Source organism: Xyrauchen texanus, chromosome 1, assembly GCF_025860055.1.
Source record: "Xyrauchen texanus isolate HMW12.3.18 chromosome 1, RBS_HiC_50CHRs, whole genome shotgun sequence".
Lineage (NCBI taxonomy): Eukaryota > Metazoa > Chordata > Actinopteri > Cypriniformes > Catostomidae > Xyrauchen > Xyrauchen texanus.
This window is the reverse complement of record NC_068276.1, coordinates 49,485,848-49,512,858: the sequence shown is the minus strand read 5'-3', so window position 1 is coordinate 49,512,858 and position 27,011 is coordinate 49,485,848. Positions and strand designations below refer to the sequence as shown.

The window sequence follows — 27,011 nt, the reverse complement described above, 5'->3', positions numbered from 1 at the left end:
ATACACTCAGGTTGAGGTCATTATGACACATTTTTTAACCTCTCCACAGATTTCATATTAGCAAAATATAGTTTTGGCATGTCGTTTAGGACATCAACTTTGTGCATGACACGATATATTTTTCGAACAATTGTTTACAGACAGATTGTTTCACTTTTAATTGACTATATCACATTTCCAGTGGGTCAGAAGTTTACATACAGTAAGGGGGCTTTCACACTTGGTTCGATTGCCTGTTCCGGACCCGAGTTCGATTGCTCCCCCCTCCCCCCTGCCCCCGATGGACTGTGTTCACATTATATATTTGTATCCGAACCGCGGTACGCTTGCGTCATCAAGCTGCAGATGGTGCGTAATCGTGTTGCTTGATAACCGCGAAATGAAAAGGCGTCAAAATTCAATGAATAGACTTGCTCGGTTCACATTTGTTCTTCTTTTTTTTAACCTTCGGTTTTGTTTTCAACATCAAGATACAGAAAAACACTTGCGTCTGTCTGCCGCAAAAATACTGAAATCGTTCAAAAGACAGCGGGCTGTCCGCCGAAGACAATTTTTGCGAAGGCAAGCAGAAATCATCTCTCTGCTTGCAGTGCGTGTGAGTGTGCGTCAATCCTGCTTTTCGTCAAGGTAAGTGTATACACACACGCACGCACGCACGCACTGCGCTCATTTTGAAAGTGACGCGTTTGAGACTGACGACCACATTATACGTCATCAATAGCGGTTCACTTCCGCGGGTTGGTTCGATTGCGTTCATATCAGCAGCGAACCGTACTGGAGTTCACATAAACCGTACCCCAGACCACCTTTTTAAGTGCACCCGAGTTCGGAAGACAGCGTTCACATCATCCAAACGAACCGAACTCTGACGTCATTCGAACCGGGGTGCGCACCAAAAGTGCTAGTGTGAAAGCCCCCTAAGTTAACTGTGCCTTTAAGCAGCTTGGAAAATTCCAGAAAATTATGTCAAGCCATTAGGCAATTAGCTAATTAGCTTCTGATAGGAGGTTTACTGAATTAGAGGTGTCCTGCGGATGTATTTTAAGGCCTAACTTCAAACTCATTTCCACTTTGTTTGAAATCATGGGAAAATAAAAATAAATCAGCCAAGACCTTATCTTTGGGAGCAATTTCCAAACACCTGAAGGTAACACGTTAATCTGCACAAACAATAGTATGCAAGTATAAACACCATGGGACCATGCAGCAATCATACCACTCAGGAAGGAGACGCATTCTGTCTCCTAGAGATGTACGTAGTTTGGTGCGAAAAGTGCAAATTAATCCAAGAACAACAGCAAAAGACCTTGAGGGGGATGCTAGAGGAAACAGGTAGACAAGTATCTATATCCACATTAAAATGAGTCCTATATTGAAATAACCTGAAAGGCTGCTCCGCAAGGAAGAAGCCACTGCTCCAAAACTGCCATAAAGCCATACTACAGTGAGCCTTCTTGCACGGGTGCTGTGCAGGGTCAGTGAGGACGTGAAACAAGTCATCCCCCTACTGGCCCACTCGGACTTGGTTCTCGGATCTTGTGCTCCTCGTGACAGCCCCTCCCTGGCGAATTCCCCTGAGGAAGGACCTTCATTCTCAGGGACGGGGCACCCTCTGGCATCTGCACCCATACCTCTGGAACCTCCATGTCTGGCCACTGGACGGGATGCGGAAGATCTAAGTGAAAAAACTGAAAAAAGAAAAATGTGCGCATTAACCCAGTGCACGACAGTCCCAACTGGCGTCCATCCCTCTAATCTCAAGCAGTACATGTATGCCTACAAGAGCCCTGTTACAATTTAGCCATCAGATTGCTCAAGTCTGGTGCTTCTATACAAATTTTGTGAGACAGAATTACAAAACATAAAATAATCTATAAATCAAACTCCAGACAATGAGGCATAAGCACAAAGAGCGTGTAGATTTATCCACATAACTGTACTGAAAGTGTATTCCTCCACAAAACAAGCTCCAGCCGCTAGTGGAACCAGCATACACACAAAAAAAGCCTTTGTTTTTCCTCAGGCAGTCTAACAAATGTTCAGTGAGCCGGCTCATTCGGCTGTTACATGAGTGCAACAATGACCTAAGCAATCCTACATGAAATATTCCACAAAAAAAACTCCAACTGATAGCAGGCATAAGCACAAAGAACGTGCAGATTCATCCACTACAATGTCCCGAAGAAGTGTTATTCCACAAAACAAACTCCAGCCGCTAGGCAGACCCAGCACAAAAAGAAACAAAAAGGCGCTCAGTTCTTGGGACAGTTAAGTGAATGTTCAGTGAGTCAGGCCCACTCGGCTGCAACGTGAGTATCACACAATGATTTATTCACTCCATTGACTTTATGAAGGACTATGCTTGTTGCAGACATGTAAATAATTTGTGGCCATGCTTAGCATGTAAGGATTCTCAATTTGGCCAGGATCATCAGTGCGACCTTCCGTTTATGTAAGAGGTTCTTGCATTCCTTGAATCGATCACGTTTCTCTTGTCGAATTCGCAAAGTCTGGGAACATGAAAACACTGTGGTTCATCCAAGAAAGCCTTCCTTTACTCCTCGCCTTGTATAACACGAGAGCTTTATCAGATTATCTCAGTAAACTGGCCAGAACTGATTGAGGCCTGTCTCCCTCCACTGATCTCTGATCCGGAAACTCTGTGAGTTTGCTTGATTTCCAGCTTATGGCCTGTTATATTCGAGCAGACTCTGGAAGAGCCCGTTTACGAATTTCACCATATCTCTGCCTTCTTCGTCTTCAGGAATTCTAACAATTCAGATGTTGTTTTACCAGTTACGATTCTGCATGTCTTCCAACTTTTCCCAGATGCACTCCAGATCTGCCTTGGTCGCTAGTCTTGGTCAGGTTGGCAGCTAATTCCTTCTCCAATGACTCCAGATAATCACACTCTTGTACACACTCTTGTAACAATCTCGGTGAATTTCGTCTCCATGGCAGTGATCGATTGATGTATTACAGCAAGATCCTCCAAGTCAGCAAAGACCTTCGTCAGCATTGCCAACACGTTCATCAATTGATTCCGAATTTCCTTCACTTCACCGTCCAAATTGAATCCTGGGGTTTCGGACCGCTGCTCTTTTATGCAATCATCTTTAGCTGCTGTGGCCTTTATCCCTCACGGAGGCTTAATTAGCCTAATACAGGACCGGGTGTGTAGGATCACGACCCGGCCCCGCCCTCCGCCCTGCCACAGCTGCCTTTACACTGCAAAGATGGCGTTGCATAGTGTGTTGACACATACTAAGTATTGCGACAAGCACAAATCCTAAAAGCTAAAAATGAACACTATTCCTTTGGTGCCTTGCAAGCTCTGTACTACTTTCAGGAAATGCAAATCTAGTTTCCTCATGCTTTTTCTCTTTTTATACATTTTCTCTTTCTTCAGTCTTATACAGTATAATTATTGTATGTGTGTTGTAGGCAAGCTGGGAGAAGAGGACCTTGAAGAGTTTGTGTACAGAGTTGGGAATCCCACTGGCCAGAAAGGTAAAAGATTTTATTTGTTGTCCCATGTTTCTCAGAGACCGGCCCCAGAGCAGAAAGAGCTGACAAATAAATGGAATGAGATGGGAACCGATGAACCAGGTGATGCACACACTCACAGTCTGTATACAGATTTACACCCTGACTGATGTGTATTGAAGGCAACGCCTGTTTCTGTGTGTGTGTGTGCGCATGAATTGCAGATTGTTTACACACAGAGGTTTGGCTCGTTCACAGAAATCCTGAGCAGTATAACAGCTCCATAACAATGCTATCAGTTTGCTGTGTGTATGATAACATTTACCGCTTTCTGCAGGACACTGGCATAAACAGCCCTTCCTGTGAAACCAGAGCATGTCCAGACCCTTGGATTGCATCCCTATAACTAATGCTAACACCCCACATAGCTGCCTGCCTCTTTCTTTCTTTCTTTCTTTCTTTCTTTCTTTCTTTCTTTCTTTCTTTCTTTCTTTCACTCTTTTTTTGCTCTTTCACTCTCTTTCTCTTGCTCTTTCTTTCACTCTTGCACTTTCTTTTGCACTTTTGTACTTTTTATTCTTTTCTCTTGCTCTCTTTCTTTCTTTTGGACTGACTTTCGCTCTTTCTTTCTTTTCTTTTGCTCTCTTTCTTTCGCTCCTTCACTCTCTTTCTTTTGCACTTTTGCTCTTTCTTTCACACTTTTTTTCTTATTGTCTTTCACACTTTTTCTTTCTTTATCACTTTCTTTTGCTCTTTCTTTTCTTTCGCTTCACTCTCTTTCTTTCTTTTGCTCTTTCGTTCATTCTTTCTTTTGCTCTTTCACTCACTTTCTTTCGCACTTTCACACTTTCTTTCGCTCCACTCTCTTTCTTTCGCTCTTTCGTTCATTCTTTCTTTTGCTCTTTCACTCACTTTCTTTTGCTCTTTCACTCTTTCTTTTGCACTTTCGTTCATTCTCTTTTGCTCTTTCACTCACTTTCTTTTGCTCTTTCACTCTGTCTTTTGCTCTTTCGTTCATTCTTTCTTTTGCTCTTTCACTCTTTCTTTTGCACTTTCGCTTTACAAAATGTTTTATTTCTCACTGTCTTTCGCACTTTTTCTTTCTTTCTTTCCCTCTTTTGCACTTTTTCACAGTTTTTCTTTCTTTTGATCTTGCTTTTTCTTTCTTTTGCTCTTTATTTCACTCTTTTTCTTTCGCTCTTTTTTCTTTTGCTTTTCGTGTCTTTCGCTCTTGCTTTTTCTTTCTTTTGCACATTTTATTTTTTTCTTTCTTTCACTCTTTTTATTTTGTTCTTTCACACTTTGCTCTTTCTTTCGCACTTTCACATTTTCTTTCGCTCTTTCCTTGCTCTTTCTTTCTGTAGCTCTTCCTTTCACAATTAATTTTGCTCTTTCTTTCTTTTTCTCTTTCTTTCATTCTTTATTCCGTTATATCTTGCTCTTTCTTTCGCTCTTTTTTTTTCTTCATTTTCTTTCGCACTTTTGCACTTTTTCTTTAGTGCTTTCATTTGCACTTTCATTATTTCGCACTTTAGTTGGGAAATTATCTCACTCTTTCTTTCACAAATGTATTTTGACTTGCCACCCCCCCCTCTTGTATAGAAACAAGACATAAGGAATATGTGTTAGCATGATTTTAGTGTGATAAAATCACTTAACCTTTTCGGTGTAAAGTTATAGCCTGTTACCACAACTAAATTGTCATGACAATGTAATGTCAACATGCCCTAAAACCCTTAAACGACCGTAAATATGACAATTTAAACAACTTTACTGTACAAATAACACATGCGTTTTAACAGAAGAATGAATGTAAGTTTTTGCATGCTTTCTTTCTTACACACTTTCTTTATTTAATACTTTCTTTTATACTTTCTCTGACCCCTACCTCCTTTATTCCATTCTTTTATATCTTTCTTTCTCTTTTGTTCTTGTTCTATTTTTCTTGCAAGGTTGGCATGATATAAATTTATAGTACTGCCAGGAACATTTCACAAAAAAATTATAACCTTGTAATATTTTAATAAAATCATTTAAAAACCCATATGTCACAAAAGAAGTGTTTAGGAGAATGTCTGGCTGCTCTTTTCTATGCAATAAATGGATTGTGATTTTCCGTCAAGCTTCAAAAAAGCATCATCAAAGAAGAGTGTTGTGTGGGGAATAAACTGAAATTTAAGTAATTATTAACTAAAACAAGTTTACATACTCCATTACTTTATTTATTACCATTTTTGAGCCATCTGTACGTTGTCACTTTTGTTCCAAAATTTCTATTACCAAATGAAGCCAGAAGAAAGGCAACCTTTTAAACTGCTGTTTATCAATATCAATCACTGTGGCATGCTTGGTGATTTAAAGGGATAGTTCACCCAAAAATGAAAATTCTCTCATCATTTACTCACCCTCATGCCATCCAATATGTGTATGACTTTCTTTCTTCAGAACACAAATTATGATTTTTAGAAGAATATTTCAATTCTTTATAGTAGTTCCTTTCAATGAAAGTGAATGGGTGCCAACATTTTGAAACTCCAAAAAGCACATAAAGCTATCATAAATTAATCCACACGACTCCAGTGTTTTAATACATAACTTCAGAAGTGATATGATAGGTGCGGGTGATAAACAGATCAATATTTATGTCCTTTTTTGCTAGAAATTCTACTCCTTGCCCAGTAGGGGGCAGTATGCATAAAGAATGTGTATCACCAAAAGCACAAAAAGAAGAATGTAAAAGTGATCCGTTTCTCACCCACACCTATCATATCGCTTCTGATGATATAGATTTAACCACTGGAGTCTTATGTATTACTTTTATGCTGATTTGTGTGATTTTAGGAGCTTAAAAATGTCGGCACCCATTCACTTGCATCATATGGACCAAAAGAGCTGAGATTTTCTTCTAAAAATCTTAATTTGAGTTCAGCAGATGAAATAAAGTCATACACATCTGGGATGGCATGATGGTGAATTAAAGAAGAGAGAATGTTTATTTTTGGGTGAACGATTCCTTTAAGCCCAGTGAGTGGATAACAGATAACAGTTAAAATTCTGAGGTTGTTTATTAAACCTGCTGTTTCTTGCAGAGCTGGTATTGTATGTCCACTATATTATCAATATCGTGCAAGCAGCACTTCATCCATGCAGTGTTTAGAATATTCACAGCTCTTCCACTTTCCTCCATTGTGCTAACGCAAAGGCTTTATTATCTGAATACTGGACCCCACACACCCCTCACACAAACTCTTTACCCTCCTGCAATCTGGCAAGAGGTACCGAAGCATTCGGGCCCTCACTGCCAGACTGTGTAACAGCTTCTTCCCCCAAGCCATCAGACTCCTCAATACTCAGAGACTGGTTTGACACACACACACACACACACACACACACACACACGTGTCCTGAGTTGCACTTTAATTACTGTCACTTTATAACTGTCTGCTACCTCAATAACTGCTATGTGCATAGAACACTATCTCATAGTATGTTATGTTTACATTTTTAGAAACTGTCATCTTTTTGCACTACTGAGTACTGGTCGGCGCTGCACTGTCTATTGTCCTGTTCATTGTCAGTAATTTGTTGTACTGTCCCGTACTTTTTGCACATGTTTGCATGTGCACTTTATATAGGTATATATATAGGTATTTTATATAGGTATTTTATTTCGTTGTGTAGTCTCATGTGGTCCTGTGTTGGTCCTTTGTTGTTTTTATGTAGCACCATGGTCCTGGAGGAACGTTGTCTCGTTTTGCTGTGTACTGTACTAACTGTATATGGTTGAAACGACAATAAAAACCACTTGACTTGACTTGACTGGACAAGTTTTAATGGCATTTTAGGGCTATTTTAAAATGTAAATATTTGCCAGCGTATTCTTCCTTTCCTCTCTTTTTCTTCATCTAACTTGAATATAAATCTTGTATTAACCTGACATGTCATCTGATTGATACAAAAAGCACAAAAAGTAAACAAGAAAGCTTCTCCGTAGAAATCTGTTATGTTACCCGTGTCAGATCTCAACCAAGTTCTGGTTTTTAACTCTAATCGATAGGACACTGTTCTCGTATATCTGTTTTTTGCAGACCTAAGCAAATTCAGGCCTGTGTATGCACCCAAAGACTTCCTTGAGGTAGGTTCAGTCTTGCTTACATAATCTAATCAGTTTATCAAAAACATCCGGTCCAAATGAGGAAGATATGAAGCAGCTGATTGGATTCTCTCAGGAAATGTTCGGCTAAATTACCAGAATTGTCCGAGAGGTTGTTTAAGTGATTTACATGAGCTGATGTTGATGCTGATCTTGATTCATGATCAGCACAAAAACCAGTCAGCCCATGTCTTCAGCACATCTTTTTACCACTTTTAGTGAGTCTCCTTTGTAATTTGCCAATTACACTGAGATAAATGCAAATAAAGAAGTGACAGTGAGAGTATGGAACTTTTCATAGGTTTTCAAATCTATTTTGGAGTCAATGGTTAGTTGTTAGCCCACATGCTCTAGACATATAGAGCATCGATCATATATTTAACAAATCTGTGTTTAAAAAGTAAAGGCTTTATAGTGGTGTGGTTTGTGTAAAAGTAATTAAAAAAGTTTGATTAGTTAATTTTGTTGAAGGTATTTTACAGTGTGAATTTTGTCTGATTTTATTTCTGTCTTTGCCAAAGGAAATGAAATATTGTTTATATTTGGAAATGGAAAACTGTGTGAAGAAACGGTTTTTATTACATTTTGATAACATAAAGTGCATATTCCCCCTCATATATATGAAGTGAAATGTTTTCTTCCAGGTGTTGATTGGTTTAAGGAACTCTAATAATGAGCGTAGTGAAGAACTCTCAGTCAGATGGCACTGGGGATTAATCCAAGTTTCCCTCAATGTCTGTGACATTCCATAAATGGTAAATCTCTTCTGTGTCTCCCTCTCCTTTCTTTCTCTCTCCCAATGTTTTTATTTTCATGTCTAGACATGAACAATTTGTTGATAATGATCTATAACATTTTCTGTCAACAAATTAAAGTAATTAAGAGTTACTGTGGTTTAAAAAAATGTAAATGACAAATTATCTTGGTGCTCAACCACAAAGTAACCTTCATTTAAACCATCTTTTGGCTTATTTTAAAACCTCTGCATCACATTTTATGGTTGTCATCCAATTACATGTCAAAGTAGTAGTTGTGAAACCATGAAAATGATTTATGTTAATGATTGAGGCCTAAAAGTTTCCATTAATCACTTCATTATTTTATATGACTTTGAATGGGTGAAATATCATTGAGTTAATCCACTTCGTCTATTAGAAATATTTATATTCTGTCAATTGTCTGGGTTGCAGAAAGAGACGTATCCAGAATTAGGTCTTTCTTATGGGCAACTTGGTATTGATGATCACACACACATGTTCCTCCAGGTAGTTATTTACTCATTTCATCTAACCCTGCATCATTAATGGAATATTATGTGGTCTAAACTCTACTTGTGCCAGATGTAAGATTCCAAGGTCATTCCATGCTGTGCGTATGTGTGGTCCAAAGTGTTGGATGCTCCTGTATTTCTTTTTTTTTTTAACGGTGGCTTTTCTCCTTCCAACACGCTGGAAGTAAACAGAAGTTTCACCCCCACTCACCAAATGTAATATGTTCCAACTCCCTAAATTCTGTATTAGAGACCAGTTTCAACCCAGTCTCATGACAAGTTATAATTATAGTATGGGATGGCAAAATAGTAAGAAATCGTACAAGCTGGCTCAGACAAAAACGTTCAACTTTTACTCCCATAGAGAAAAATAAACGAACCAATTAACAATAAGATTTTTTTTTTTTAAAACCCGGACCCAAACCTAACCATGTTTGTAATGGGAAAATAACAGTTATGTACAACGTAAAACAGAAACTGTGGGGATTTACAGGTTTTTGACACTCATCAGTAATTTTTATTGCATAAAAAAATATGGAATGAGTAATTAAATTTGTACACTAACATTTCCTTTCTTAAAACAAAGTGTTGGAAATTCTGGTTGTTGATTGGTCTCTATGGGAATAAAAGTCATACCTTTTTATATGAGCCAAGTCATTCAATATCTTACAATTTTGCAATCTCATATAAAATATTACGAGTTTTAATGATACTGTGTTGACCAATTTAGTGCTACTGATAGTAAGAGTCTAACCACTTATTGTTAAGTTATTTGTGTTGCATGCTCTGTTTGCATTGTCACGCTCTTATACTATCTCTCACTATGTTGTTCTTTTTCTCTGCTGTTTCAAGAGATTTGTTTGAGAGCGAGCACGTTCACATTGGAAAAAAGGTACTTTTTTTTTTTTTTTTAGCACTGTGATTTAGTTCCATCTCGTTATCATGCTTTCTTAACACCTCTGTATCATTATGTCTTGAGGAGAATACTTTTTTACTGTCTGCTGTTCCATTTTACCTAAATAACATAAAACACGATTGAAAAGTATTAAATCATCTTTTAGTCATTATGATCCCAGACAACCTGCAACCAGTTGAGTCATGTAGCACTTATAAACAAACAATCAGAACTATTTAAACACTGTAACAAAGAAATTTCCCCTGTGTGGATGATTCTATTCTAAAGAATTTCATAGCACACTAGTTTACTAGGGATTTTCCTCAAGCAATTTAATTCTCTAACATTGTAATTTCTCAAATGATTTTCATTTCTATTTATTTTCTTATTTCTGTCTTACTCTTTTGTTACTATTTGCTTGTATCACCTTGTATATGTGCATACTGGATATCCTTCAGAGACCCAAGTATAGTGATTTATGATGTAATTTATTTTTCATCCTTGAACATATTGTAATTCAATTTTTTATAAAGCCACTGATTATAATTTTTTTAATTTTTAAGCATACTTTGTTTTCAGAAGTGACACAAAATTTACCACAAAACAGTGACAATCCACTGGAAAATTGTGTGTGTGTGTGTGTGTGTGTGTGTGTGTGTGCATTTTATAAAAACAAACAAACTTTTAAAATAGAAAAATTGGGATACCAATAGATCAAAATTATTAATCTCATGATGTTTTTAAATTAATCTCGTGTTTGTAACTATGTAAATATATTGGGGTACAGCTTTGCCTTTAAAACAGTTACAGGGTTGACAGTTTTACAGCTGACAGTTTTACAGCTGTCTTAGCCGTCACTAGATTAATGCTCAAGGTTATGACACTACAAGGTGTTTATTAAAACAGAATTTAGTGCTGATTTTTTTTTTTCAAATCAGACATCCACTTTTTAATTTGTTGAGTTGTTTTCTCACAGTAACAAGGATGACAATTTAAAATCGTCCCCCTTCTGAAAACACCTAACAAAATATAAGATAAAGTGATAAAAGGAGACATGTTCTTGTATTTGTAGATTTCACATCCTGAGAGTTTTTTTTTATTATTGTTATTTAAGTAATTGTACAGTTTATTAATAAGTGAGCATTGTGTAGTAACATTGTTGACAAATGACCTGGGGACTCAACTTAAAATCTTTAAAAATGATCATGTCCAATAAACAATTAAATATATATGGCATCTGGAGAGCCCATTTTGAAAGTCTGTACAAAGACATACCAATAAATGAAATAAATCCAGATCAAAGCATTATAAAAGATAAACACTTAGGAAGAATTGACCACCCATATAAATTGTCTCCAGCCAAAGAAAGCTTGTGGTTCAGACAGCATCCGGAATGAAATGCTCAAATGCAGCACCCCACAGATGCAGAGGGCCGTGTTGAAGTTGTTCAACATTGTATTACAGTCAGGATACTTTCCTGACATCTGGTGCAAAGGACTCATTTCCCCCATCTATAAGAGCGGGGCCAAATTAGACCCTAAAAACTACCATGGCATCTGTGTTAACAGTTGTCTAGGTAAGCCATTCGGCAGTATTCTTAACAAAAGAAAACTTAATTTCCTTGACAAACACTCCATCTTGTGTAAAAATCAAATTGGCTTCCTTCCAAAACGCCGCACCACCGACCATGCATATACCCTTCACACTTTAATTAACAAACATGTACACCAAACAAAACATTTTAAAATATTTGCTTGTTTTATTGATTTCAAGAAAGCTTTCGATTTTATTTGGCATGAAGGGCTATACTATAGACTTCTGCATTGTGGTATAGGTGGCAAAATATATGATCTGTATGAATCAATATATTCGAAAAACAGGTGTGCTGTTAAAATTGGAGACAAACAAACTGAATTCTTCACCCAGAGAAGAGGTGTCCGTCAGGGTTGCAATTTAAGTCCAACTTTATTTAATGTATATATAAATGAACTTGCTGTTCAGTTGGATCAATGTGCTTCTCACCCTCTCCCCCTCCTAGATAGAGAGGTGAAGTATCTGCTTTATGCTGACAACCTTGTTCTACTGTCTCCTACTGAACAAAGACTACAGCTGCAGCTGGACATAGTCGAAAAATACTGTCAAAACTAGGCTCTAGCAATAAACATGAAGAAAACTAATGCCATGATTTTTCAGAAACGGCCCAAGTGTCAAGAAAACAAATACCACTTTACTATAAATAATCATATAATTGAACACAGCATGAGTTATACCTACCTTGGTATAATAATAACAGCATCAGGGAGTTTCAGCATGGCAGTGCTGCCCTACAAAGGCAAAACGCCGTAACATCATGTTTGGTCAAAAATGAGTTAATGTCATTTTTGGGGTATTCAAGACCTCCTTTATCATGTGAATAAATATCGTGAGTCAATTTGATTGTTTTAACGAGAAATTAAAGGGCTATGACAACCGTAACATCCAAAACCATACGAGAAACCACAGCAGAACGCCGTAACAGTTGTTACGGCTCTTAGCCTTTGTTCCGGCACGCTGAATTTGAGTTTAAGGTGTTCTGACTTTGTTTCGCCGGGCATCAAGAGAGATGTTACGGTGCCGCTGTGATGTTACTGTACTCTGGCTTTGTCATACTGTCAAAGATTACCGCTCTTTTATTGTCACCAAACCGCGTAACATACACACGACACATCCATACCTGCAAACTTGTCGCTTTTCGGCGAAAATCGCCGTTTTCTTGGTCAATTGGGTCATTTACGTGAATCGCGTAGAACCGGAGAGTTTTTTTATGTGGGGGAGGGGGGTATGCTGCCCGCCCTTCATCTGCATGCCATGGAGGCTAGAATTGAGAAACATTATTGGATAATTCTTATAATTGACATTTCTCTGAGCCAATCGGAATCTTAGCACTTTTTCTCTTGGCCAATCGGAATCTTAGCACTTGCGTCAGAATCTTGAAGCACACAGCGTCAACCACACGAGTCTGATGGAAACTCATAACGTGTAGGAATCGTATGTGAAATTCGAGGTAAGTCAAGCTTTTTGGAGCAAAAACAAAAGCTATTTGTTTGCTTGATTCAAGTAACGTTAGCTACCGCTTTTTATGTGATATAATTTACAATAATATTGTATTGTCTATGGGTGGAACGGTACATGTAAGTTATTCGTATTGAACCGAAACTGTACGGGTGTCACGGTTCGGTGCACGAATTTGCACAGAGAATACAAGGGGAAAAAAATAAAAATAAAACTCTAGATAGCGATAAATTTAGCTCTATTTACGTTTGGTGTGAACGCAGCATAATAAACAGGCTGCGATGTCAAGATTGTAATGCTGTAGTGTGTGTGTGTGTGTGTGTGTGTGTGTGTGTGTGTGTGAGCATGTATTTATCACTTTGTGGGTACCAAATGTCCCCATAAGGATAGTAAAACCCGAAACGTTTGACCTTGTGGGGACATTTTGTCGGTCCCCATGAGGAAAACAGCTTATAAATCATACTAAATTATGTTTTTTGAAAATGTAAAAATGCAGAAAGTTTTCTGTGAGGGTTAGGTTTAGGGGTAGGGTTAGGTTTAGGGGATAGAATATAAAGTTTGTACAGTATAAAAACCATTATGTCTATGGAAAGTCCCCATAAAACATGGAAACACAACATGTGTGTGTGTGTGTGTGTGTGTGTGTGTGTGTGTGTGTGTGTGTGTGTGTGTGTGTGTGTGTGTGTGTGTGTGTGTGTGTGTGTGTGTGTGAGTGAGTGAGTGAGAGAGAGAGGCGCGCGGGCGCGTTCGAACATTGGAAACAAAAACATACTCCATCATTTTGTTAATACAGGACATCATTCAAACTGCAAAGTGTTTACTTATTTGTGTACACTCGCAATCAAATACAACATTGTGCTTTTGTCACACTCTAAACTCTTGTCAAACTGTAACCTACAACTGTCACCCAACCAAAAACACACACACACACACACAGTTTTAAAAGCAAAACATTTATCCAACCCCATTTCAAAACAGTCTGTGGGTTCTATCTTTTGGACATTCATCATATCGCATTGGTTTTCATTTCTTGTCCTCAGAGCACTAATCTGTTTATTTTTAAGTTACACATTCTACGTTGCTTAAAAAAGAAAATCAAATGTGTTTTTAATGGTAGTATTATATTATACGGAAATCAATTATTTATAATTCAGATGAGAATAAAGTTAGGGTTAATTAAAATTAAGGAAAACAAATATATTGATCTGAAATATAGCAAATTAATTTTAAATTCATTCAGGTACAATTACCAAACATATCTCAAGGTCTTTTTATTAATTTTTATTAATAAACTAATTGTATAAAACTATTGTCAGTGCACTACAAATAAACTGGTTCTAAGCCTTTATTAATAAAACTCATTTAAAAAATACAAGGCTTAAGACAATGATAGGTGGAAAAAGAGGTGGAAAATGAGCTTAATTCCCCAAATGGTGGAATATCCCTGTAACGTTAGCTAGGCTTATCGTTAGCCGGGTATCCAATCATCCACCCCCCAAACATTTCTTCTGTATAGCAACTAGTTGTGAAATTTTGGGAGTCCTACCTATAATACTTTTGTCTGGACAAAACAGAAACTTTAAAGTCATTTTTCTCAGTTTCACACTCTAGTGAGTTAAGGTCTTTTGCTTTTGCAGGGCAGTGTGAATGCACTAAAAGAAAAATCTCGAAGAGCCCAGAAATGCACTTCCTCCTAAAATGTGAAATATTTATCTGAATGTTTCACATTTTAGGAGGAAGTGCATTTCTGTCTCAACCTCACCTGTCCAACAGTGACCACATATTCTGTTTTCTTTTGGTTGCCATGATTTTTTGTGTCTTCCTGTTTCAATTGCCAATGTGTGGTCACTGAGCCTGTACTTGGTTAGGGTCTGTCTCTGTTTTCTATTAAACAAGTTTAACTCTGAAACTTCAGACTTTAAAAATCTAAATGACCTCTAAAAATTACAAATACTCCTAGGAGGAGACAGGGCTCATCTTGCTGCCCAATATGTATCAACATGCCACAACCCAAGGGACGGTGAAAGACTCACAATGTGATATGGTCAAATAAATAATAATAACAATTTATATATTGCTGTTATTTATATATTACTAATAATTATATATTATATACTGTCCAAGTTATTGGACAAAATGTATTTTGCTTTTATTTTATTTATTCTATGTGATGCTTTGGCAACATTGTTTTTGAAACTTTCATGCCAATACAGCCAATAATTAGAGAGAGAGAGAATGTAATACTAAATACTAGATTTTATCTCAACATGCACATTTGCTCATACCCAAGAAGTTGAAAACACAGGCCAAAAGGTATCCTCGTGAAGAAAGATGTAATACAAAATAAAGTTACAAAATTTTTGAAAATGACCGATAATAACATGTTATTAAAGTTGGCCTTTACTATTCATATTTCACAAAATTATCCTTTTGTACATTGGTATATTACATTATTAATGATAACATTAAATTATATTTAGTCTTTGGTACACATTTTTGTTTGTGTTAATAAAGGGTTACTTTTGGTGCTGTGGGAGTACTTGTGTCAGAAAATGTTGGGAAACACTGGTTTATAGTGTCAGCTATTCATTGCTTTTTTTAACCATATTTAAAATAAATAAATAAATAAAAAGGAACCATTTAATTGCTATAAACAAATGTTGCAATTCTGCTGCACTGGTTTTGTTTTGATTGTTACATGTCCCCTATAAAGTACTTTATAAACACATTTTTAAAAGTATTATGCGAGTAGATTTTTACTTGCTTGTTTTCTTAAATAATACAGTCCTTTATTGGTTACCAAGATGAAGACCATTTCTTTAGAAAGAGGCTGCATATCATGAATGTCATTGAGCTGTGAGTAAAACTCAAGGAAAAACATAAACTGACCATCAGTGCTCTGACGGAAGTCTGTCTGGCCTCCTGTGTGACAAATGTGTTTGGATTTAGCCATTCTGAACGTGAGCGAGCATCTCGTCTGTCTCAATGTCTGTGCCTTTAAAAGCTTTTATACCTGCTCCAATATTGTGAAGCATACGAAACTAACGTACAGTATATGGATTAGCTTTGGAGGTTTTTTAAGTCCCTCTGCTGTTTCGGACAGCACAGCAGTACAGTAGACATGGCTGTCCCACAGATCTCCGAGCCCAGATATTGACTCTCATAATGAACTCAACGGACGATCCTGAGGTAACATACACTCTCTCTCTCCCTTTCACACACTCGCAGACATACACACATCCTCAGATATACATAAACTCACCATAAATATTTGTACATCCAAACAAATGAAAGTATTTGTGTATCTAAACATTTATGGCAGTTGTTGTGTACATGTCCCAGAACCAACATTTAATGGTTATTTATTTGTACTTATCAGACACACTCACTGCAGAAATGTTCCATATGCTGTGCATAATAATACACTGTGGTAAAATAGGTAGTAAAAGTGCTGTGTAGCAGTTTGGCTCTAGGTTTGAAATGGTAACCAAAAGAGAAAAACAGATGGCTTAAAAGGTGCAAGGTTTTAGCTAGGTACCGCATAGATGTAAAAAAAGTGTTAAGTTGTATAAAAATTAATTTAAAGCTGAAGTGTTACATTTCTGTCACTGGTGCCATCAAATGGAATTAAAAAAATAAACATAGTTTTCAAACAGCTTAAATCTTATAAATCTTATTAAATATTATAATTATTAAAGATTTATGAGACAGATGCAATATGTCAGAAAAACTGTATTTTAAAATTAAAATGCAGTGTCAAAGCATTATCAAAATGACATTAAAGCCCAGAGACATTGTTTGAAAATGATAGAAATCAAAATCAGTAGTGCAGTATAAAAACAATCCATACGACTCCAAAATCCATGACTTCAGAAGTGATATAAGTGTGGGTTAGAAACAGATCAATATTTAAGTTCTTTTTTTTTTTTAAATAAATATTCACTATCTTGTGAATTATCGCTAACTACTGGGCAGGGAGGAGAATTTATATTAAAAGAAAAGGACTTACATTTTGATCTATTTCTCACCCACACTTAATTAGATTGCTTCAGAAGACATGGATTAAACCACTGATTCATTTCATGCTGCCTTTATGTGCTTTTCAGATCTTCAAAGATCTGGCCACCATTCACCTGCATTGTATGGACCTACAGAGCTGAGATATTCTTCTAAAAATCTTCCCTTGTGTTTAGCAGATGAAATAAGTCACACATCTTGAATGGCAAGAGGGTGAGTAAACAATGAGAGAATTTTCATTTTTGGGTGAACTATCCCTTTAATACAGTTTTGAGCTTCTTGTGTGGCAGAAATGATTGAGCACCCATGTAATTATGCACCCAAGACGTCTTCTGGCTGGCGCTTTCAACACTAAAGCAATGTCTCCTAGTTGGTTGATTGGTACTTGTGCCTCCATTAAAGCAGTGAAACGGCATCTGGAAAGTGTACCCTCTCCATCTGATAACAAGAGGACAAACACTCGATGTGGGGCGACAATTTTAAAATAAGCAGAGTAATCTTTGACTCTTTGAGCTAGTGTTATAGATGTGAGCAGGACAGGAGCCAATGGCATGACAGAGGGAAAAAGGGGAAATCGGAGTCGGTTTAAATTTTCAGGTGGAACAATTATGTAACTGCTGATAAAGTGTTGATGACAGTGACCAGGCCAGTTCATCCCCTTGTCCTCCAAAAACATGCCACAAATTCTCTTGGACAGAACTCCTGTCCCTCTGGAGAGGAGAATGGGCCTTAAGAAAGGCTACTGATCTGAGTTTGTTTTGTGGTGAATGTGTCCAAATGGGGAGGTTAATAAGAGTTCATTAAGATTGAGTGTGACTGAAACCTTTCTTAAAGTGACTGAACTGAATTTTTGATTAAAATGTCTCTTAATGACAAAGAAAAGTTGTCCCCATGCCAATGATGCTAACTTGACAAACTTTTATTTATTTTATGCATTTGGCAGACGCTTTTATCCAAAGTGACTTACAGTGCACTTATTACAGGGACAATCCCCCCAAAGCAACCTGGAGTTAAGTGCCTTGCTCAAGGACACAATGGTGGTGGCTGTGGGGATCGAACCAGCAACCTTCTGATTACCAGATTACCAGTTATGTGCTTTAGACCACTACACCACCACCACTCCACAAAATGGTCATATTACAATAGAAAGCAATTTAAGTACAATTTAATTTTTTTTTAGTGAATTCTTAATTTTAATGCAAGTATATTGTTACATTTTGGGAAGGATTCGCTAACTGTTCTTGTAACTGCCATGAATAATTCAGTGACTATATTTCATAATTTCATAAATATTTTTTCGTTGTTGTCACATTTGATCATCTTCCTGCCACTGAGTATAAGTTATAAATATTAATAATGAAAAGGGTAAATTACTTGTGTTAATTTGATTAAACTATGATGTACATTCAAAATATGGAAAGAAATGTTTAAATGGATGAAATAGATCATGATGATAGATGATTTGGGCCAGATGGGTGTAATTATCATCAGTGGTTTGTTACAGAACAGTGTTTTACTTTACTTTATTAAGTTCTGATTTACAGAGACAATGTACATTAATAAACATTTATGTAAATCCACCAGACAACTTTAACTAAGTTTCCACTGTAGTAGTCCCAGATATTGCAAAATGACCCAGAAGAAGACGAATCCCATAAAAACAGAAATGAGAATTTGAAGTTAAAGTGTGACATTTCTGCACCTCATGTTTCACCAAACAAAATTGCAAAAATAATATCTGTTTTTAAACAGGTTTCCCAAACACCCCCATCTTCCATTGGTCAGACAATCTTCAACAGACAGCGTTGATTGAGCCAATGTTGCTCAAATAAACAAAGAAAAGTTTTTCTGTTACGTCCAAAATCGCAAATGGTCAAATTTTATTCTGTATATGATAAAGGATGCACTTCTCGACCCGTAAAACGGTACGTTCTTTTTGGTATGCATGCGAGTAGTATGAATAGACTTGGGTGTTATCCCCTGACCAGAATATATGATGTAATAACAAGAACCGCTAAAATAATCTACACTGGTTTTGTGAAACAAGCACCATTTAAGCACAAGGAACACATTTCTTGGTATATAGCACTAATAGTTGAAAAGAGTTGTCCAACTCGCGGTTCAATGCCGTTCTTTTCAATCCAGCATCTTGAATGTGACGTCACCTCAGCTCCTTAGAGATTATGGGATAGTAAAGTGTCCAGTCAATCCGCACTTCAGAATCTCACTGTAAACAGTAGGTCTTCCGGGTATTTCTCACTTACTCTTTTATGAATACTGAGGATTCTAACATACTGCTTCAAGGCATTCGGTTTATGGCATACTATATAGGGAAATCTGGATATTCGGATGCAGTGAGTTCTTAAGGAAATCATCCTAAAATGGCTTACTTGCCCTGCACGTTAAACTGGGATGGGAGAATGTGCTGTGTTTTACACACTTTAAAGCTTTTGAACAAGACATTATCATACAAACATGCACATTAATAGCGATGCATAAAGCCACTTTTGACCCAGACACTTTCAAGACTCATTCCCCATGAGAACATGAGAAAATGATTCCCAGAAAGTGAAAAGTGATCCTAGTGAAGTGCTTCTTTATTTTCAATAGCAATTTAATTCGCTTATTGATTAATATTTTTTTTTGAAACGATAATTGAATTTGCTCTAATAGCCTGAGGTAGTTTGATCTATGTTCCTAAGTGTCTCTTTATCCATTTATCTTTTGGTTGATTCAATTCAGCTGACTGAGATGAATTCACTTTTGCTGTTTTTGTCAATTTATTTGTTTATGATTTATGGAACAGGAAATAACACATTCCGGACAGCTGAAGGCTAGAGTGATTCACCATGCCCTACTGGTGGAAAACCAAATATATAAGGTAAATGCATTCTTTATACACAGATGTATAAAGAAAATGCAGTTAATTTAAGTAAAGCTCTCTTCCAAGATCTAGCTGTCCTTATACAGATTAAATGAAAAGAGGATCAAAGCATTTTGTTTGCAGTTGTTTATACAGTGACTCCATTTGGTTTTTGGACACCTGAGCCACACTTAAAAATTCTGTGAATTGCATTGCATTATATATATGAAAACATATGATGTTAGATATTGTCTCAGAACTAACATCAGTTTTCTTAGCCATTTTTATTTGCTATTACTTTGAACCAACTGGTCTCAATATCATTTTATGTGGATGTATGAAATACATTCACACAGGTGTCGTAGCAGAGAAAAAACAGCTGTAGTTCATCAAATTAACTATGGACATGTATCAGTGTTTGATATTGTATAATTTAAAACCTAACAAACGTTTTGCTTTATGTTTTGTTTGAAATGTGCTTGTGCTGTCTTTAAAATAAATGCCGTTTGGTCTGACATTTTTGACATGCAATGACATTCTTAAATTTTAAAGTGTGGCTTAAAATATTAGTCATTTAAAATGACTCAATTCAATTTGTTGAAATTTGTCATGAAATGTGTAAACCGTACAAATATCTTTGGAGTGTCATTTTTTAAAAAGTGTCCTGTTTTTTTAGTACATCTAGTGCACCTTTAGTGCAGACTTTCCAATGCACCTGTTTCTGATTAAAATGCCTGTTTTTTTGTAATTCTCAGGACGTGAAGCTCACTGCAAGTAATGCCGATTATTAATTTGTATTTGAGGACTATTCGAATGCTAAATCTAAAACATTTACAAAACAACCTTTCAATCAGCTGATTATGATCAAGAATTGTTCTCAATGAGTCATAAACAAAGTAGATTCTCAATGTAGATTCCCGATGTTATTTTGGAAATTACAGTGATTTGTCTTTTAGTAGACTAAACTATTGCGAGAGCATTGCCCTTGCAAACTCATGTTCTTTGGCTTCATATACCGTACCTAAACCAGATAGATACAGAAGGGGCTGAATTGTATAGTCTCACAGATAGACCTCTCTAAACAACACTCCTTTTGCAAGGTATTTATCATACTCATTTCTTATTATATAAGGGTCTTGTATTTTCAGAACTTGATATTCAATTCTTCAACTTCATCATTGGACTCTAGACTCAAAATGTTCCTGTTCATCATTTCATTTTTCAAATGGTACAAAACATGCTGAGATACACTTCTTTTATTAGTGGTCATTATTAGATGTTGTTTGCGAAGAATATTCTCTTTCTCTTCTACGTGCAGAAATAGCTGTAACCAACATCAGTAATTTAGTTTTTGAGAGGCTCCAAACCACACTTTAAATTTCATAGTTGTTTTTTCACGTTGGTGTTTCATTGGCTGGTATCCCCTGGACGACCATCAATGTTCCTCTATGCATTCTTTCCTTGGGCCGTTTGTGTCTGCGTTTTCTCTGGATTTTTATGAAAGACAACTGAAAAGCCCAGTGGTTTTTAGCTTCACAGGAGCACATTATTTCAGCACGATGGAACTGTGATATGGGTTGCAGGTGTGAAGTGATAAAAGAAGCCAGGTTGCTTGTAAATATTGTTTTAGTGTGAACTCTCTGGGCAGTTCAAGAATTTCACTGTCTGAGGTGTCCGACCTTAGACACTAGGTGGTCGTACTATGTTGATTAGAAAGCTGAATGTAGTAGAAATAATAAAAAAGAATAGGTGAATGGTTTATAATTTATAATACTATCAAGGGCACAAACCTGTTGTAATTAGAAAGCTAATAGAGATCAGAGATGTATTCAGACAAGATTCCATATTTGGTGTCTTGTTATCTTATTAGGGTTTTCAGTGCAGTGTTTACACTCTTCATGTGAATCAACCTAGCTTACATGTATACATGTCTTAGTTGTCTTTTTTGTCTTTAAATAAAAAAAAAAAAGATAAGTAACACTTCAGCTTTTAAGTACTTTATTTGTATTGTATTATTTTGTATTATGATAGTGTAAAGAAAAATACAAAACAATGATCATATTTGAATGTTTGAAATATTATTAAACATTTGAGCAACATCCTGAAGTGACAGATGTTAATGCAATCTATTATTTTAGAGTTTTTAGGTTGCTAGGATTGTAGTTAGCCAATTACGGTTGGAAAGGAAAGCTTTCGAAATCCATTAAAAAACAAATTAAGAAAACAAGGTTACAGAGAAACCTGCATCATAGGAAGCAGATACAAATACATTGGATTGCTTTTCTTTTAAAATGAATTACATTTCCATTATGGGAATCTGTAATAAAAGAAAAAAAACGCACCTGTTTGTCCATGGCATGCTGTAGCTCTAAAGTGGCTCTTCAAATGTGATTGTACCAGGATGTAAGCAGTTTACCAAAGATACAGATATGTTTTGCAATACAAATCTGTGTGGCACTTATTTGTGCATTGTTTTTCTCCCCAGGTCTTGCTATGTTTCTCCGGAGACACTGCAGTCCTGGAACATTTCAACTACAACAGTGCTACACCACCTAAATCTTGCATCCAAAGTAACGTCTTTTCATGTCTTTCTTTGCTGCTGTTACAATGTCTCCCTCACCTTCTCAAGCAAATCTGGTTCAGAGCAGTTTGCTGTGGTTTACCCCCCAAATGGTGAGAAAGCAACATTCCAGCATGCACCAGTCAGTATCTTCATTTGTTGAATTCTCTAATTTTGAATCTTTCAAAATCCTCATTCCTTTTTATTAGTTGAAAAGTATCACTGCAACACTTTCGTTCCAACAGAAATAGTGTGCTGTAAATGTATATACCCTCTCTCTCCCAACGTGTCAATCCATTCCATGCTTCTCAATGTATAGTGAGTTTGGAACATAAAGAATACAGCACACAACCTTATTTTCAATGGACAGTTCAATCTCTTTCTCTTTTTTTAACAGTCAAATGAGACAGTTAATTAACATAGATATAATTATCTCTTTTAGTTGACGCAAAGGCAAAATAACATACAACAACATGAAATTTTGAAACATGAAAAACATATTTTATGTTTTAAAATAGCTGGTATACGCACACCTGCCCACAATTAAAATGGATTTGTATTAATGCTTTTAATCTTTTTCATTGTTGTTTGGCAACTGTGAAACGCTTACAGTTAGGCTAAGGAAATATATAACTTAGTTGAAGAATTGTTTGTTCAGATTTTTATTAGTATTGAATGTAACAAGCCTTGGTAACTAATGAACATATGGTCTCTTTTATCATATCACTGTTGCCACAGTTTTATTAAAACAATAAACTGTCCCGCACGGAAACTGTCCATGCAGAAATCGACAGAAACTCAAACCCCTGTTATTCTCTCATCCACGAACCCTTGTGTTTTTACAATCCTACATAATATTCCCCCAAAATTAAGTGAAGAAAATTTTAAAAAGGTCTGCAGATTCCATCTGAGCCTAAGCCACAATGTGAAGCAGAGAACATAAAACCCCCTAAACCATGGTCAAATCACACATGGCCTACGGTGTCATATTGCTTTAATAATTTCCTGAGAATGTTTTTTTTTGTGGTGCAGTGGCCCATGTATTTGTAATATAATGAGCTGTCCATGTTGTACAACGTGTTCAAGGAGATGTATATTCGCTACTTCTTCAAAATGCATTAAGTCTCCTCACATCCGTCTGTAAGTACATTTGTTTGTGTGATTCGACATAACATAACAGATTGCCTGAGTGCCAGTTTGTGCAGGATGATGGTTGTCTCTGATCTTACCAAGCCTGTGTGCGTGCGCGTGCGTGTGCGCGTGCGTGCGCGCGTGCGTGTGCGTGTGTGTGTGCTTGCAATTTCAGAGGTTACTGCAGACCCACCTTCAACCTCAGCTTTTCTACCATCTACAGGAGATAGGAGATTTTTTTTTCCCCTCATATTTATTGGTTATATATCATTTAGTTGTCTCTTAAAATTATGTTGCTCCTGGTCACAATATGTTGGTAGGTGATCTAATGTATGTAATTCTCAGGGTATTTTTTTATTTATTTTTTTCGATGGGATGCCCCAGATCTGGTTTCGCCCCTTAGTCCAGCGGACACAGTCTTTTAAGTTAAGAAAACCTTTAGTGATAATATAAATATTAAATTAAAATTATGATTAAATTTTTTGTTTAGACTTTTGTGTGGTTTGGTGCAATTAGGCAAGGATCATTTACCAATTCACTACATTACCACTCACATTTGTAAAGATCTAGTTGATATTGGAGTTTTAATGAGTTATTTTCATGTGCACATGTTTGTTCAGACCACATTTATAATAGATACTGGTTATGTTGCTTTAGCTTCTAGCTGAAATTAACTTTTTATAAAGTCACTTTCAGTGCATATTGAAAGTTCCATTATGTGTGCTGTATTGTTATAGAAGAGCTCCATCTAGTGTCTGAACTATGCACATAAAAGTCTCACGATTCAACATTTTCATATAAGCAGACAATATTATTGTTTAAAAAGGACCTTAATGTGTACTTGTGGCACTGTGTGTATGGTTTCGTGTCTTTTCCTTAATGTGTGTGTGTGTGTGTGTGTGTGTGTGTGTGTGTGTGTGTGTGTGTGTGTGTGTGTGTGTGTGTGTGTGTGTGTGTTCATCTTCCTTAGATTGCATATTGCCTTTAAGTGGATTATCCGAGCCTTCTCTGAATACCTGTCCACCAATCAGCTCTTGTTGTTATGGGACCGTATCCTTGAATATGATTCCTTAGAGATAGTGGCAGGTGGGTCTGTCCTCCCTAATGCATGACCTTCTGCCAACTATTTTGAACATGGAACAAGGAATTAAGTTACTTAGTCAATTCACAGTTTTAGGTCACTGTTTGATTACAGCTGAAGTCAGTTCTTAATTACTCAGTATGTAATAACTGATCATAGGAGATGTTAAACTGTAACTAAATTACCATCAGTGTTTCAAATTGACTCCTTAATTAAGAAGGTTAAAGGTCAAATGATTAATTCCTGTGCCAACAAATGTAATATGTCACCAAATAGAATTGCAAAAATAATCTTTTCAGACAGGTTTCCCTGATCACTTGCCCCATCTTTAAAGAGATAGTTCAATCTCTCTTAATTTACTCACCCTCATGCCATCCCAGATGTGTATGACTTTATTTCTTCTACTGAACACAAACTTGATTTTTAGAAGAATATTTCAGCTCTGTAGGTCCATACAATGCAAGTGAATGTGTACCAAAATATTTAATCTCCAAAAAGCACATAAAGGCAGCATAAAAGTAATCAATATGACTTCACTTATTTAATCCATATCTTCAGAAGCGATATAATAGGTGTGGGTGAGAATCCTGCCAATATTTAAGTCCTTTTTACTATCAGTATCCACTTTCACTTTCATATTCTTCTTCTTTTGTTTTTGGTGATTCGCATTCCTCGTGCATATCGCCTCCTACTTGGCTGGGAGGAGAATTTATAGTAAAAATCACTTAAATATTTATCTTCTTCTCACCCACACCTATCATATTGCTTCTGAAGACATGATTTTCATATGAATAACTTTTATGCTGCCTTTATGTGCTTTCTGGAGCTTCAAAATGTTGGTACCCATTCACTTGCATTGTGAGGACCTACAGAGCTGAGATATTTTTCTCAAAATCTTTGTGTTCTGCAGAAGAAAAAGTCATGACAGGGAAATGCTTTTATAAATGGCTTAGTTGTCTCTGCATTTTAATCTGGGATGGGTGAAAGTATTTTAACATTAAATAACATTTTACCTTTACATAAGTCATTTGTAATATAGAAACTTCCTGCATTTGATGCATCTGTTCATTTGTTTCAGTCCTGGCCACTGCAGTTTTTGTCTTCTCTGCCGAAAACCTAATTGAAGTTACATCATTGGCATCGGCCAAGGTTGTTACATACAAGCATGCATGCATGTGTGTGTTTGTGTACAGAAATACAAGAGCCACTTTTAAAAGTGGACCACGTTCCCCACACCCCACCCCTAAAATGTTTAGACTATGTGATATCAAGTGTGATGGGAACATTAGCATGACAGCTAACTGTAGGAACTCTATGGGTATATGTGCTATTGTTTGCATTATAGTTTCTAAATCATTACTTAAGCAAAATCAAAAGCCCTTTATTGCACTTCGCACATGCATTGTCCGATGTTATATAGTTTACTTGGCATATTGCGGTAAGATTTCACAGTGTAGCAATTTTATATGCATAGGCCCAACATATTCACAGTTTATTTCCATACTTCCAACTTTTATTGAAGCATCCTATGTCAATTAAGAGGATTGCACTGTTGGATGCTGTTGCATGCAACTGCATAATTGACAGCTGTAGTAAAAGCGCATATGATCTGCAGGCTTTAATTCTGGCTGAAACCCGCAGTGACGCACGGCCTGGGCCCAAAGGCGCTGTGAAGATGCTGCTGGACAGTATCTGCTTGCTTCTGTACCACCTGGCCCCTACTGGAGAAAATATCATAACACGTTGTATTTTTAGCGGCCTGGCCTGGTCATGAAACGTTAGAGGAGACGTGCTAACCTGATAGGGGCCTCTATATTTATTTGCTTCCAATTCTATAAGGACAGAAGCTTGAGAACACTTGATTCCCTCTGAGGGCCCCCACTCCTTACAGCTCCTGTGAGACAGATGCACCTTCCAAGATATTGAGTTGCATCAGAGCAGGCCAGCGTACGCCATTTTGAGATTAAGGATTGGTGATCATGCATTTTTTTTGTTTGACTAGCTGTCCAGTGCTTTTATTGCCAGACAATCTAAATGGATGTGAATATTTACTATGACATGCCCAACACTGCCCTGAATCTACTTCCATCTTAACAAAAGATCCTTCTGTTTTCATTTCTTCATATCTTGCAGGCTGTTCTTGCTGATCTCTCAACCTTGAAGGTAATGCCCCTGCTGCAGAACTTCCTCTTTGCCACTGCCATCTGAGGAGCTTGCCTTTTATGTTTGTGTGTTGGTGGCTGGATGCCCCAGTCCAGCCAGATTGCTGATTAAAAACCCCTTTAAATTAATATAAATTGACTTTGGTATCTTTTTAGTCCATGTCTGTTAACTTTGAGGACATCTCTATTCTAGTATTCTGTTCAGGGGCATATACTGTTTACATTTTTAATAATACCTCCTGAAACTAGCTAGCAATAGAAAACCGTAGTTCAATCATGGCTGTGATGTACACCAAAGCCTGTTGGCTGTAAAAAATGTAGGATGACCCCTTCTGCCCAAAC

At 36.7% G+C, this 27,011-nt stretch overlaps 1 pseudogene; it reads left to right on the top strand.

Annotated features, from left to right (window-relative positions):
- LOC127645536 (TBC1 domain family member 19-like) overlaps positions 1 to 27,003 on the top strand; it is a 30,290-nt pseudogene extending 3,287 nt beyond the window's left edge.
- The last annotated feature ends 8 nt before the right edge of the window (positions 27,004 to 27,011 follow it).